The following is a 15,718-nucleotide window of genomic DNA, read 5'->3' as shown; positions in this document are numbered from 1 at the left end:
TCTTGCCTGGGAGAAGCACTTTTACTTGAAACACTTCACTGAAGGAAGTTAAGAAGAAGCCATATGGCCACCTGGTCAAGGCAGGTAGGAATGGGCTGGCAGAGGGCTATCATTAAAAAGGTCAAGAGGCACATACAATTAAACCATCAAAGTGATAGCTATAACACAGATAAGATAACCTAGTAGAAGAAAAAAAGAATAGTGGATCAGAGAATTTAATCTTGTGGAATGACAGGGCAGGAAGGTTTTAGTCATGATTTTCAGTCATTCTAGATAAAGAAAGCTTTCTTCAGGTCCCTTGAATGGCTTCTTCACAACTTGCTTTGTCACATATTATGATCAGTTTTTCTACTCTGGCTGCTTCCACTCTACAGTGGGGCATAGCCCCCTGCATCAGTTTCCAAGCAAAATGAAGTCCTACAGCAGACTCATTTTAGCTTCAAAGCAGGAAGCATCATATTAAATTTACTGCCACTTAATGCATTCCCTTTTGAAGTTCTGGTGAACACAGACTGTGGGTCATAGATTTGGGGTAGAAGTAGCATGCTCAAACCAGGTGCCAGTCTCCTGCAAATCTCCCCAAACCTCTACTGGAATAGCCCCATGAGAATAGCGGTCTGATATCACTCCTTTCACTAGAACAACCATATCTTCCCTCTTATCCTGTCACTCTGTTCTCCTATTTATGTTGGTCAAGCATCTGCTCTAGCTCTATTGCCTGAGGGTTATATTCAGCTTCTCCCACCGAGCCCCACAGCTACACCAGATGCTCTAATAGTTGCAGCAAGTGCAAGAGGATAATAATTGCTAGAGTAAACAGCTCTCCTGCACTCCGGTACTCTTGGCAAGGATGGAGATTGAAATGTACTTTTTTTTTTTAAATTAATAATCTCCCCTCTTCCTTGACAGCAAGATTCCAAAATCTGCTCTGAACTGGTTTCTCTCACATTTAATGTTTAGAAGTTAATAGTGCTGATCTTGGTGATAAAGTAGAGACATTGCCAGAAAGGGAACCAACAGGAATATTTCTATAAACATCTCCACAGCCACCACAGAGGTGTGTAGATGAACTTCAGTAGAATTACTTTAGCTCTTAAAGTAAAATTGCATGAGTTACACCAAGAAGGGTGCTTGAGCTCTAGTCAGTCTGGAAATCTAGCTAAACCTCAGGTACATCAGGAAGAATGAATAAAAATATTCCTTAGAATTCATCACCCAAGGAGTCACAACGTTCACCCAGGCAGTACTTCCCCAGCAACAGCCTCTAACACCCAAATCAAAGTTTTCTTTACTGAAAACTCCTACAGTAATCTGGATATCCATACATAGCACTGCCTATATTAACCTGAAGAGGCACACAGGCTCCTTCCTACAGATCTGCTGGAGAGATTATTTCCCACCAGACCAAGAAGCTGCTCTAATCTAACCTGGTCATCAAACCAGATAGACACAAACTCTTTCCATCACAAGGTACGAAAAAGCATTTCTGTGACCTGTACTTTAATTTTGGAGTACGACAGGGCCCATGAGTCCACTTACCTCCTCCTGCTACTCTTTGGCCCTTTCAAAGAATAAGGCACTAACTAGTTATATAGGACATTACATATCATTCTCTAAAGCTCTCACCCAAACAGTATTTACAATCTATATGAAGCCACTGGGAAAGCCAATGAAACAACATAGGCTGGACCACAAACAGTATGTAAAGGGAAGCTCAGAGCTACATTTTCTTTATGTATAATCTTGGCAATCATCCTTCTCAAAGTTAAAAAGAAGCCAGAACCAGAACCAGTATTCAAATGAAAACCAGCTGACTGAAAATAAATGTCACTAGCAAAAAGTTTATACTCATCAAAATATGGAAATGATCTGAAGAACCTGCCCTCAGTGGCATGCCTGTTCTCCTCTATGAATTAAACACATTTATAAATACTGAAAGACAAGTAAAGGAGAGTACAGAGCTACCAAATCCCCCCAAGTCTCTGGCAGCAGAACATATTCACACAATGTGCGGCTAGCCAAAAGTCTACCTATCTAGTGGGATTGGACACATAATAAAACTCATACATTGCAAATACAGATCAGGTTAACATTCCCATGTCATGTAAGTGAGGTGTTGGCAGAGAAAGAACAAGGTCCAGTACAGCCATACAATCCCTCCTCCTGCCCCACTTTACAAAAACGCCAGTCAATACCCAAATACATACTATCCTTCCCTTAAAAAAAAACTATGCAGGAACATAAGACATTGTGAGCAAATGTACTCATTTTTGTCCCGGCAGCACCTTATTACATTAGCTTCCCACTGAATTGAGCTGATTTCAAAATCTTTACTACTTTTGCTAGATCTGTTCCTAATTGTCGATCTAGCTACCCAGGAGACATTCCCTTGCATTGATAAATATAGCCTCCAACAAATACCATCTACACCTACCAACAGCAGATGTATATACACAAGGTATGGAAGTTGTATGGCAGTTACTCCCAAATTATGTATTAAAATCCTGTGAAAGTAAAACAAAACAAAAGAATACAAAGTGACCCAATAACTTTCATGCATTCTGAACTAAAACAGATTGTTTGGTTTTCCCTGTATATAAATAAAAATAAAAACCTATAAACTAAGAGAGCTCCAAATGTAGAGAGTTATTATATTTTCTGCTTTCAAAATAACTAGAAGCAGCTCAATTATGATGATAATGGAGAGAGGAGGAGGGTCCATAACACTGAAATTTAGGCTTAAGGATTTATGGCTCATGCGGTGTTCATAGTCAGAATAGGGCTTGACTATCTGACCTGTAGCAAAATACGTTGGTACTGAGGATAAAACTGATGATACACGTTTGATGAAGACAGTGCCTCAGCTGAAAAACTATGCCCGGCATAAAGAAATTCCAATCATCTGTTACCTCTAGTTCATTCAGTTGGCAGTTATCAGTTTCAAATTTCTGGGCCCCTATTAGAAGCGTTCCCAGGTAGCATTTTTTGATTATTATTTTTGTCTAACTTGCATCTGTTTCTCATGAGCCAGCTCATGACAAAAAGGTAATTGCTTTGTTCATCCATTCCTAGAATACCATGAGGTCAAAGATGCAATATCAATAGCTTACTTGCATTCTGGCAGGCCTCTAGGACAGCATTTCTGCTTTATCTAGTCACTTTAATACCTTCCAACAGTCAAAAAGATCTTCAACAGAAGATATTTAACATTTCCACATTATATTGGCAGCATGGCAAGTCCCTTTCTTTGAATATCGTGTATGATCAGGTGGAAAGCACTAGAGAATAATACAATCTGATCTCATTACACTTGCTGCCAGACAGCAAAAAAACAAAAAAGCAGCAAACTAGTTTTCTAGGGAGAGATAAGACAGCATATTTCTTAATATCCTCATGTTAAGAGGGTTACTGAAGTATCCCCTCAACATACGTAAAAATGTGGTCACAGTGCCATAAATCCAGCATGTGGGAAATGTTGGTACTAATTACTGGTATAAAACCTTGACATTAGACATTGCAAAAACCAAGCATCAACTAGACTAGCTCTTTGACAGCAAAGAGATAATTATTAGGCTTCTAGTTTCTTGGAATTCCCGGGACTTATTAAGGCTAGCACACAGCAAAACAGATCAAAGGAGAATAGAAGTTTTTTTCACTGTGATGAGATGACCCACCTCTAAGAAAAGGATTGCATATGATCAAACAATAAAGCACCACTTAACTGCTCTGTCATGAGTTTTTTATAGATGCCCTAATCACATCATTTTCACAGAAGCATCTAAGGAGGTGACTGACTAAATATGTCAACAGTTTCTTCCAGGCTGCAGACTTAGAAAAAGAACCATATATTTTATATTTACTTTCCGTTAGCATTTGTCACTATCTATCTATCTATCCAAAGACAAGCCACCAAATCCGTGAATCCACATAGTGAAAACCACACACTCACAGAAATTGTGGGATCATGTATCTACCCATCTTAATTCTAGATTCCAAGCACAACTTGACATGCAATGCCTATTTTCAAAACTACTTAGATCATAAGAATCTGAAGTTCAGCTACATGTATCTTTGAATCACTGGTACTATTCAATACGTTAAGACCAGTTCTGAAACTCTCAAAACTACACGTTAAAAATTCCAACAGCACATACAAGGCACAGTGTTCATCAAACAAGACACAGAAATTTCAAGTTTGTCATGTCTCAAAAATATCAGAACCGACTAGAATAGCATACCTGGGAAGTGTTTCTATTCTATTCTCTAGCATTTTGAGGTCTGACTCCAGCATCTGTATCTGAACCCTCCACACTTGCTATAAAACTTTGCCAGGAGGGCAGTGCAGCACTGGATCAGTTCACACAGGCAGGTGGTGGAATCTCCATTCTTGAAAGCTTTGAAGACTTGTCAAGACAAAGCCACAGCCTACCTTATCCAACCTTGGCAAGAGTCCTGCTTCAAAGGGRAGGAGGGTGGACTAAATGACCTCCAGAAGTCCCTTTCAACACGGACTTCTCTAAAAATGAGACACCAGAACAGTACACTGGCATTTCCTTCCCAAGGAGTCACAGAGAACATACCCCATAAATAGACCAGATTTCAGAACAGCCCTGGCCTGCAAGCAGTTGCCTGAGATTTTGCTATCCAATTGCATGCAACGGCTTTCCAGTTTTGCAGAGCTTTCTCAGGTTGCCTGTGCCCATGCTTAAGCTTTAGGTCCTTGAGGAAGTCATATTCTTCATCCGATAGGTTTATGGCTTCTCTACTGGCCAAAGCAAGCAACATTAACAAAACCATTCCTTTACGGCACAACATATTCATTCAAAACAACTCCTCCCACAAAAACAAGACACAAAAGCTCCTTATTCTTCATTTAGAGAGAGACATAAACCCCTGTTTCTTTTTTTGAGTTCATCAATATACACTTCTTGTGCAAGCCAGCACCCAGCAACTGCCATTTAACACAGCTACTGATTTCCACATGCTGTAGTCCACTCTGTTCCATGTGTCCTCCTTCCTGGTTCCAGTTAGTAACTCTGGTTCTGTCTTACGGATGTGGATGACACTTCAGCTTTTTCTTGGGCACTCCACAGTCCAGTGAAACCAGTGTCACACTCTCCCCTACACCCTCATCACATAATTTTCTACAAAGATACTTGAGAGTCCACCTGTCCAGGAGAGTTGCATGCTTCAGTGATTACATGAAAGAAAACAGAGGTGAAGCAAAGCAGTACCTTCAGAACGCTGTTCTCACCCTTAAAAAAATCCCCCCCAAACCCTCTCAAGCAACTCACCCTTGGCCTAAGAAGTTTTATGAGAAAACTCCCCCCCTTAGGCTAAGCTAGGACTTTTAGGTCAGCTAGGCTGACCTTGTTTCTCCTCTCCTTGTGACTTCCTTTCTTCAGAGAATGTTCTTCCTACAAAACAGTCTCCACCTTACTTGCTTTCCTAGTTTTACTGGAAAGCACCTAGCCTTCCATATTCACTTTTTTTCACAAAATATTGTCCATATCCTCAGAATGTAATGGCAGCATCATTCAAAATGACCTGCTGCTAGAAAAAAACAACAACATTGCTCAGCAGTTCATAGTCATTCAGTGCTTATAGCTCTCAATTGCTACCTTCTAATTGCTTGCCACACACAGCTTGGCTAAAGTTCCTGTTCTTCAGTTGCTCTTCAAAGTATACGGGTTACTTGTGTCCTCTATGATGGAAGTAAGTGCATCACTCAAAAATAAAGTTAACAGATGAACACAGACACATTCTACAATCAGGTCATTCAGCCGTGAAAAACAACAATATTGCCAAGTCTTAAATAATAAAGTCTAACTCAATAAGAAAATGTAGTTTCTACAAAACCATGGTTACATTCTTAACAGATAAAATCTGTACTATGCTGTTTAATTTTTCTTCAAAACCAGCACACTGATATCAAGTTTCCTATGGTCCAACAACGTGGACAAAAACATTTTTTTGCTTTGATTTCTAACTAAAAATGTTATCAAAACTATTCTATTAAAGAAGGTAAAGTGTTGACAGTATATTGAGAACATAAACACCCCTCACACAAAATATTGCCTGGAACAAAGAGCTATTACAAAAAAATGTCAGTTTAGCATAAAATAGTTACAAATATTTTTTCCATAGTCCTTTTTCCTTTCTCAGTGCTATACTATTAATCCTATTAATCTGAATTTCCTATGATGCCGTATGTGTGTATCTGTGTGTATGTCTGTATGTATCTATACACACACACACACACACACACGTACACCTATATTTGTTGCATTGAGAGTTTGTAACAATTTTAGAAGAAATCTATATAAAAATTATTACAAATTCCTCTCTCTATCTTGTGAGGCATTGCAGTATAGCAACTTTTAACCATTAAAAGGTTTTGCATAGATATAAAATTTGAGATCATAACGCAATTGAGTTACTGACAAACTAAAATCTATCAGCTCCTTTCTACAGAAGGTTTACTGTTGCAACAAAAATTAATTCACTGGATAATCATTAATGTAACAGAAATAATTCAGTGAAAAGACAAAGTGTATACTACTACTATTACTGCCATTTTATGGCTTCAGTACATATCTAGGGGGAAGGTTGAATGCAGTAAACATATCAGATAATATATTATTACCCAGTAATACACACACTCAACCACCTCATTGACATTATAAAGTGTTTTTTTTAGGTTCATGTTGTTGTAAGGAAATTTTATACTTTTTGTGCTCACTTTATTGGGTCATTTCTGATATGTAAGCTAGGGTACCGTAAGATAAGAGAAAAGAACAAGGATTTAAATGCATACATGCACATAATTTAACATGTGTCCTATCTACTAGCACCAAAAAAAATTCAGTCCACAGGTGAGACTTTTAAACATTTTATGTAAACTACTTCTTGCTCGAAATACTATTTCTGAAGCCAATATTTTTAAAAGAGTCAAATATGAACATGCAAATATGCACTTGAAATGCAAGCGAAGATCACAATTTTTCAGCTCACTGATGGCACCTCATTTAATTGTTGTTTTAGTTTTTAGAAAACAAAAACATCCAAAACTATTTTTTAAGCCGTGTTGTTTACAAACCAGAAAAAGTCAGAAATGTCATGTTATTCCAGAACTGAGAAGTCAGGGAGGAAATCCCCTGACTGTTACTCTAATCAATACTTTTTCAATTCTTTCGATAGAGTAATATTTTGAAACAGACAACTAAATGAATAACACAGAGAGAAAATATGTTCTCTCACAGCTTTCCTTCCCTCTTGCTTGTCAAATGGAGACGGCCATAAGAAAACTAGAAAAAAAATTAGAATTTTATATTCAAGTTGCTGTTGAATTTCATTTTACTCTGATAACTATGTTTCCTTCACTATTCAACATTCCAGCCCACTTCTGTTTCACTAACACTCCAACCTACATCCCACTTCATCATAGCATTTTTTTCTCTGTTCCTTCTTTCTCTCATCCTCCTTCCCAGAGAATATTACTGTTTTTGCACTGTAAAAAAAAAAAATTAGTAATCAGATGCAGGGTAGGTTGCTAACACATCGTTCTGTGACATAATTCATTCCTTTCCTTGCAAATGCCTTCAGTGTTTTGTGATAGACCTCATCTAACCATTTTCACTAGCAAAGAAAAATCCATTTCCAATTAAAAAACACAGTCATGTATAGAGATTTTCTTATTATAGCTATATAGTGTCCTGGAAGGAAGAAGTTCTGCAATCTCTCCACAGTTTTTCCAGTCAGGTACAACCCTGAACAAAGGTACAGGAAAGTGTGGAGAAAGTCTTCTGAAATGAGTAGCAGGACTGACCTTTGAAAAGTCACTACACTTCTTTAAGATTCTGTTCCTTACCGTTCTCACTCATGCTCCATTATCTTATATATGCCAGCTGTGAATTCAACCCCTAAAGTGGATTCTGCAGATTTCATTTTTGAGACTACTGGAGGCTTCTAAAGTTTTACCCTAAAATCACTCTTTACTTGCATATTTTACATCTAGTTTACCAAAAGATGATCCTCTACTCCCTCAAACTTGTGAAACCAATGGTCTTGGGCATCTACTTTAAAAGCTTGAGGGTATTTTTTATAGAGGCAGCTTTAATTTCTTCCTCTACTTCCAAGCAAGTATCAGCTGGAGTTTAAACCAGAGGTTAGAAATTTCAGGTATTACCATTAGTGTGGTATCTTTACTTTGCCACTAACTGTTTTGAAAAAAAAAAACAAAAAACCCCCCAGATCTTGTTTTGTTTTAGTAGCAAGATCCCAGCATATCTCCTATAGATCTGAGGGTCTTTGGCAGTACAAAGAAACTTTTTTCCCCCCTTAAAAAAAGGCATTTCTGTACTTTTTGAACTTTCATGTTAGTAAAAATATTACTAGGAACCATAACAGCAAAAAATCATATGCATAGTCATGTCCTTTGCATACTTGTAAATGTATCTTCAAAAAAACTTCTGACAATAAAGTAGCCACTTCTCAAATTTTCTAAACACCATATGCCACATATTTAAGTATTTCCATTTTTACTGACCCAAGCCAAAACCATTTACAAACAGAAGGAAGAAAAAAAAAAACAAACAGAAGTGTCTATATAGGAAATAACTCTTGTAAAGTTTAAAGCAGTAAGTATACAATACTATAAAGTCCTGCTACTCTAAAATGACTGTAGCTGTAAGTGATTATAGTAATTAAATATTCTCATTTTACCCTTTTATTGAATTTTCTGTTTTAAAAATCTATTTCTAAAACCACTTTAAAAATGTGCAGAACAATATCTAATATTAGCATGGTTTTGACACAATTTGCATACACACATATTACTCAGATTAAATGAAAAGGCAAAGAGCATTTTGTCTTCTGAATTATTTAAAAGATATTTATTAGTTTGTTCTTCTCTGCTCTTCTCCCATCCCCCAATTTTTATCTAGCTAGCTCAATCAATGCATCAGATCTTGAATGTATAACTTTTTTTTTTTTTTCTTTCAGTACAGACACTCCTGTTTCTCACCTCTGTGCTGTGGTTCCCATTCCAGCTCTCATTACCACTGGTATGATTCTGAACTGAACCGCTAGACACAGAATCAAAACTGCATTATGATAAGGGTCTATAAGCAAAATACTAACTTACAGAGATTCTTTTCTCAGCAATCATTATTTTTAATGAGGCCAGTTTACTTTTGGAATCTTGGCAAAAAACAGTCATTTATTCTAGTCCTAGAGCAATGACTGCAAAATGGGAAAATATAAAGATTACATGCAATGTAAAATCTACATGTGTACATTATTACACAACAAAAGCATGATGTGCTGGGAAAGAGGCTTGTCAAACTATAATGTTTGTTAATGAAAAGAACAGTTTTATTCCAAACCAGTCTACTGTATTAGATTTGATAGAACAAGTGTTAACTAAATGTCATGCTTAAAAGCTTTGATGAGAAAATCTAACACATTAAACCAAGAAATAGTTCAAGGACAGCAGGAGGCAATTCCAGAACACAGGCGCAATCTATAAAGGCAAACTACCACAGCTTTTTGATGTTAAGTAACTAGCAATATCAGTATACAACAAAGCTTAGAGGCAGACTGTTGTATCAAGTTTAAAAGTTTAATATCCAGGGACAAAAGCCTCAATTACTTATTCTACTACTACTTTTCTTAGTGAAGTTAGTTTTAAATATGATTTGCTTAAAACATTACCTAAATGATCACGTTTTTTTTTTATTCCCTCAGTATCTGAATTTTTGGTATTTTGGTTATGCTGCATCTCAGACACTCAGACAAGGGCAAAACATATATGTTTGTACTTCAACAAGGTGGGAGGTCAGAGACATTCACTTTGAAAACATATACATTTCTTAAAACAGGTTATGCACATTAAATGGCCTAAGAAAAAGGGCAGTGGCACAAGAGGGGTGGCACTTAGATGGATGATTCTAATGTGCTACTGTGGTACTTTATCTGCAGTTTTACTAAGGTGAAAGCATAAAAGCACACATTCCAAAAAAAAAAAGTAAAACGGAAAAAATTGCCCCCTTACTCCAGCTACAGATCTGTTACGATTTCGACTGTGTTACTGTGTTAAATTTGTTAAATAGACCACATGACATGTTATTAGTTTATTAAATAATTTACTTAAATGGTGAAAGATGATATTACAGTTATTTCTAATGGGCATGTGCTTTCTTTTGTCCATTTATAAAAGACAATGGCATGCATTAAAATGATAATTGGAAAAGGAGGAAATATATCTTTTTAAGAAAAAAAGGGGAAGAAAAAAAACAATTTCACAATTGTACTTTTTCAACTTTGAATACAGCAAGATGTCTTTGCACTTGATATAGGAAACCACATGGATTCTTCTACATATTCTTCTATGCCTATTCATTCCACAGGCTTTCAGAAATTATTTTGAACTTCAAAATTGGATGAATCTAGGTTGATTAATTAAGTTAAATTGGAATATAATTCTATTGTTATCACCTTACCAAAGCAAAAACTACTTGGAAATACCCCAACAAGGCAATTTTAACAGTTTTTACCTTTTATTGTAAACAAAATCTAGGATTAAAAATCACCTTGTTTTCTAGGAATATTAATTATCATTATCAGATATTCTAAGTTAAGCCCGAAAAGTTGGGGAAAATTCATGGGGTGGGGGGAATAATGTCTTCTGCACAAATCTTTACAAATCCCTCAATTGCCTATTTTAAGCAGACTGGGCTGCAATGCCACCTGGTGGCTTAGAAAAAATAACAGGACTCTAATAACAGTGCTTAATAGCTTGGAAAATATGCAATATTCTATAAAAATACCAAACATGGCAACAATGTTTAAGTTAATCATTTGCATTTCTTAGTCCACAAGTCTCTTTTATACTGTTGCTTTCAGTGTGCAGTATTCTAGTTAAGTTTTAAAGTTCGCACACCGAGATCTAAATCTGGCCAGGATTTTACAATTCTTTTAAATTGTGCAAGTTTAACTTGCAGCCCAGTATATTACACTGTATACAGTTGTACATGAACACACAGAGTCTGACTCACAGAATTAGATCTAAAAGCTGAATTTTTCCCCATCTGAGGAAAAAATCAAATGTATCACAAGTCCAAGAGGAAGGTTACTGAAATGCTTTGTAAAATTACACTGTATAATTAATTCCATAGTAAGAACGTTTTTATGGTGTGTGTTGGTGACCTTTTACTACCATCAAGTTCACAATGCTGGTGGGCTGCCTTTTAATCCCTCCGCAGACAAAGACCCTAAATAAACACAGATCCTTTCCTGGGAAAAAGTCCTCTCTGGTTAAATGGTAAGGAAATGAGTAAATCATTAGTAATCTTTAAAGCCAAAGCTATAAACTCAAGTTACCTTAAGTTAAAATGAAAGTGTCCTGCGAGAGTTTCAAAGTTCTGTCACAGATAGAAATCTCCAGCTCTTGACTCCAGACTAGGCGCCAGCTGATAAACAAACAATTTAAGTCAAGAGCCGGAGAATTCCCAGCTTTTTCATTTAATGGCTTTGGCCAAGAGTATTTATTGCCTCCAGTTTTATTCTCACTTAGCTCTAAGAGGAAATTTAAACTCATCATTATCTTAAAGCCCCATATGGGCCACAGCCAGCTCACCTGATAGAGCTCCTTTTACTCTGCATTAGTTCTAGTCCCCACTAGAAGTGATGTAATAGTGTAAACTAATTAAATGTAGTTTTAGGCTGACTTTTTAATAGGCTAAATAAATTTTGTTCAATATGGTTTATATTCCCACTTGGGGCAGTAACGACTCCAAAAAGTTTAACATTACAGTTTCCAGCCCAAACTACTAGCAGTTTACCCCATAAAGGACAATTGAAACAAACAAACAAAGCCCCTGAACAAGAGCATCCAACTGTTAAAAGCAACCGCTCTGGAAATTCTTTGCCATAAATTGATTCATTGGCACAAAAAGGTACACAAAACTGTGAAAAAGTAGACTGCATAATAATTTTGATATTTCAGACAAAATGTTTCAGAAATGTGAGGACATACATACAATTAAAATTTTGTATTCGGTACCTGTTCTACTTTTAGAATGAAGATAAGCAGAACTGTAGAGCTGAAAATTAAACATTAACCAAGTATTCTCGATTAAGCCAAGGTGTTGAATGCAGTGAACAAGCACAACACAAAAATATTTTATCCTAACGCAACAGGAAGATAGAGTTATTCTGTGCCTCAGGTAACACTTTTCTCTTCTTCCATTCTAAAAGCATATACACAGCAGTTTAGAGTTCTTTAATGTAAATTCTAATGCTTATTTCTCCTCAGGGATGTTTAAATCCATCATGATTTAGATTCAGCAGTTGTCATCTCATCCCAGCCATCTCCCCCTAATAAAACATACAAGTCCTATGTATTAATAGTTTAGACTTTTTACTTAAGAAAGCAGTTTCACAAATGTCAGAGACAGAGAATTGCACTTAGCAAAAAGTCTGACTACCATTCCTAAAGGGTTAAGAGAACCAGAAGGTTGTATTCCCCTCCCACCCAACCCCCTCCCCTCAAAATACTTTCCTAACCTGACTTGGCTGAAAAAGCCAATTAATTGTTCCAGTGTCTGCCAAGACTTCTTATTCCTTTAAAAATACAGATAGTGGGTTTGAGACAGCTGGCTGTTCCAAACCCAGGTAACACCCCTAAATGTGGAAAGAATGAAGGAACATGAATTATGATTAGTATTTTAAATGGATTTGTAATGAAACAGACAGATATCTTAAAGCTACTATATTTCCAGTATGTATTATTTAAAAGAAAAAGCTGGTATCTGGATGTCTCTGCAGTTCCACCAAGTTTATGGAAGCAGTTTACTGCAAATTGTATTAAAATATGTGGAACTAGTTATTTCTATCTTTATTAGAAACTAATAATTTAGACAATTTAAAACACACACACACACACACCCCCCAACCATGATACTACAGACAAGAACCTTTCTGAAGGCCTTCAGAAGACAGCTTAAGCCATTGCCATCCCTACAGAAACTAGTCATTTTAGGTCAAGCTAAGGTCATTGCAAGGCATAGAAAAGAAACCCTTATGACAGTTGTCTGCCAAGTATCTGGCTTAGCATTGAGCAGAGAACTGCAATTAAATTCTTATTTACTTTTCTACAAGAATAAGAGCTCTAAAAGATACTACAGTACTGGGGAAAACAAGAAAAAAAGTCCATAAACACATTTTGCAACATCCCTGCTCACAACAAGAAATTCCTGGCTGATTAAGCTGCACAGAGAGTCAATTTACAGAGATACATTCATACTTGTATAGTGAGAAAGTAAAACATCAAATATTAATAGTTAATAGTTAAAATATTATAATTTATATAAAGAGTTACATGATTATATTGCATTATTTTATTAATATAAATCATGCTTTCCCTTGTATTTCAGAAGGGGCAATAGTTACTCATATCTGTCGATAGCAATTCTACTATTACCAATTAAATACAGATTTATCATTTGTCTTTCCTCTAAACTTCAGTTTTAACCCACAGGTCATATTTTGGGAAATAATGTTCTGTTTGAATAAACAGAAACACCTGTATGCAATGTATTTCATTCTCTTTTCAAGTCCTTCTATAATGAACATGCATACTGAAACACAGGTAGATCAACCGGGTAACTGTGAGCAAATATCGTAAGTTGTAAATACTGGGAAAAAATGACTAGTTTCTGTAAACAGGTGAAAATCAACACAGGAAAATAAAATCAGTGACTAATTTTTGGAGCATGTTTACATCTTTCTATCCATTTTTAGTTTGTTTGGTTTTGTTTGTTTTTTAAGGAAAATAAAGCTGAGCTGACTGTAATTCCACCAGCCTTATTTTCTTCCTCCCTTTCTTTGATTTCCATGCAGTTTATTTATATATATAAAAATAATGGAGCTCTATCTCATCACAGTAAGAACTTATTCACATTGACAATTAAATCTGTTGCCTTTCACAGGAACTATCTGATTAGGGAGGCAAATTAATTAAGGGTTGCACAAATGAGCTCCCAAGTTCTAAGGTATCCAAGTATATTACCCTCAAAAACATATCCTCAGTTTGGTAAGCTCAGAACAAGCATGCAACAGATTCAGTTGAAACAACGTGCAAGTGAACAACAGAAGGTAAACAACTCTCCCCAGAAAGGTACCAAAATAGCTATATATTCGAATAACATTGGCAAAGTTAAGGACAAAGTTCAGTGGTTTCAGCAACCTACATAAGCATTAGAAATAGTAAAAATGCTACAGTAAAGTCACGCACTAATAAACGAAACACTCCTGCTAGCTCCTTTTGCAACTGCACTCTATGCCAGGTACTTACAGACAAGTACCTTGCAGCTAATAAACCTTCTCCACTTCTCTTTCCCCACAAAATCCTGTATATTTTGTCATTAGAAATCCAGGACAACAACTGGAATTTAGAAAATGTGTTTTATTCATCAGTCAGTGTGGAAGATATTCAAGCTGTTATAGAACCAAGTGATAAAGATTCAAGAACGCTCATTCCCAGCTGATACCTCATTAGAAGCAGCAGTACACGTACTAGAGTGGATGGGGAAAAAATGGGCAGTATTTCTGCTTCAGTTAGAGGGTTAGGAAATAGGGACAGCATTTAAAATGAGTCAGCCATTGCTGTGCTGAAGAGACATGAATACAGTAGTAATTAAAATTACAACTTGCAAAGTCTAAATACATAATTCTGCTTCAAGATCATGTTTGTAGGAGACAATGCTTTGAAAATAACCATAATATATTTTAACTTAATACTATTCCTTTTCCATTAAAGCCAGAAAGGAGTAGAAATCATTGTGATAAATTATTTTTCAACAGAGCTAGATACTGAAAATAGAAAACAATATATCCTTGAACTTAAGTGACACTAAATAACAAAACCTCTATGTTTACTTTAGGCACAGTAAACCTGAAGGTTATTTTAAAATAATTAAAAGTTAGATACATGTGATCCCCATGTTGCTGGTCTGCTTAAAAACAAACAAACCAACCAACCCTTGTCGGAGTGGGGGGACAGGCCCGGAGTAACGATGAGTCTCAATGTGAGTATGGTTGTTCTCCCTTTATTCAAGCTTTTACAGAGTATATATAGACAATGAGCAGAAGCTTGCGTTAGTTACAATGCTACTATTGGTTAAGGCCCCCTGTATACRCGCGATGTGCCGCGACAGGATTGGTGTCGGCACCGGCGATGTTCCTGTTTTCATCGTTTAGAGGAGACTTCAAGGACAGCAGCTTGCCCACACGCTGAGCCTTATTCCATGTAATCGTAGGCAGGAYTGCTCACTTTTAACAGATCATGGCCCTTTTGGCCTAACCATTCCTCCACAATTCCCCCTTCTTGTTTTTGAGCAATCCAGACTTKRTTCACTACTTTCAGCAGAGCTTTCCTAATACAGCTTAATACTACACATAAACATAAACATACAATTATAAGGATTAGTAGAATGCGTAAGCCTTCAGTAAGCAATCCTATTAGCCATTGAGGTAGATTTCCAAACAGGTTAGTTAGCCATTCGTCTAATAACCCATGGTTCTGACGGATTTTGCTTGTGTGCTCCTTCAACCACTGCAATTGTTTGTGAATGGACTCACTATGATCAGACAAATTCATGCAGCACATACCTTCAAAATCCTCACAACCATGGCCTTGGGCTAGCAATAGAAAGTC

The sequence above is a fragment of the Apteryx rowi genome, unplaced genomic scaffold (genome assembly GCF_003343035.1).
Source record: "Apteryx rowi isolate R43461 unplaced genomic scaffold, aptRow1 scaffold_1319, whole genome shotgun sequence".
Classification (NCBI taxonomy): domain Eukaryota; kingdom Metazoa; phylum Chordata; class Aves; order Apterygiformes; family Apterygidae; genus Apteryx; species Apteryx rowi.
Note: the sequence above shows the minus strand (reverse complement) of the source record.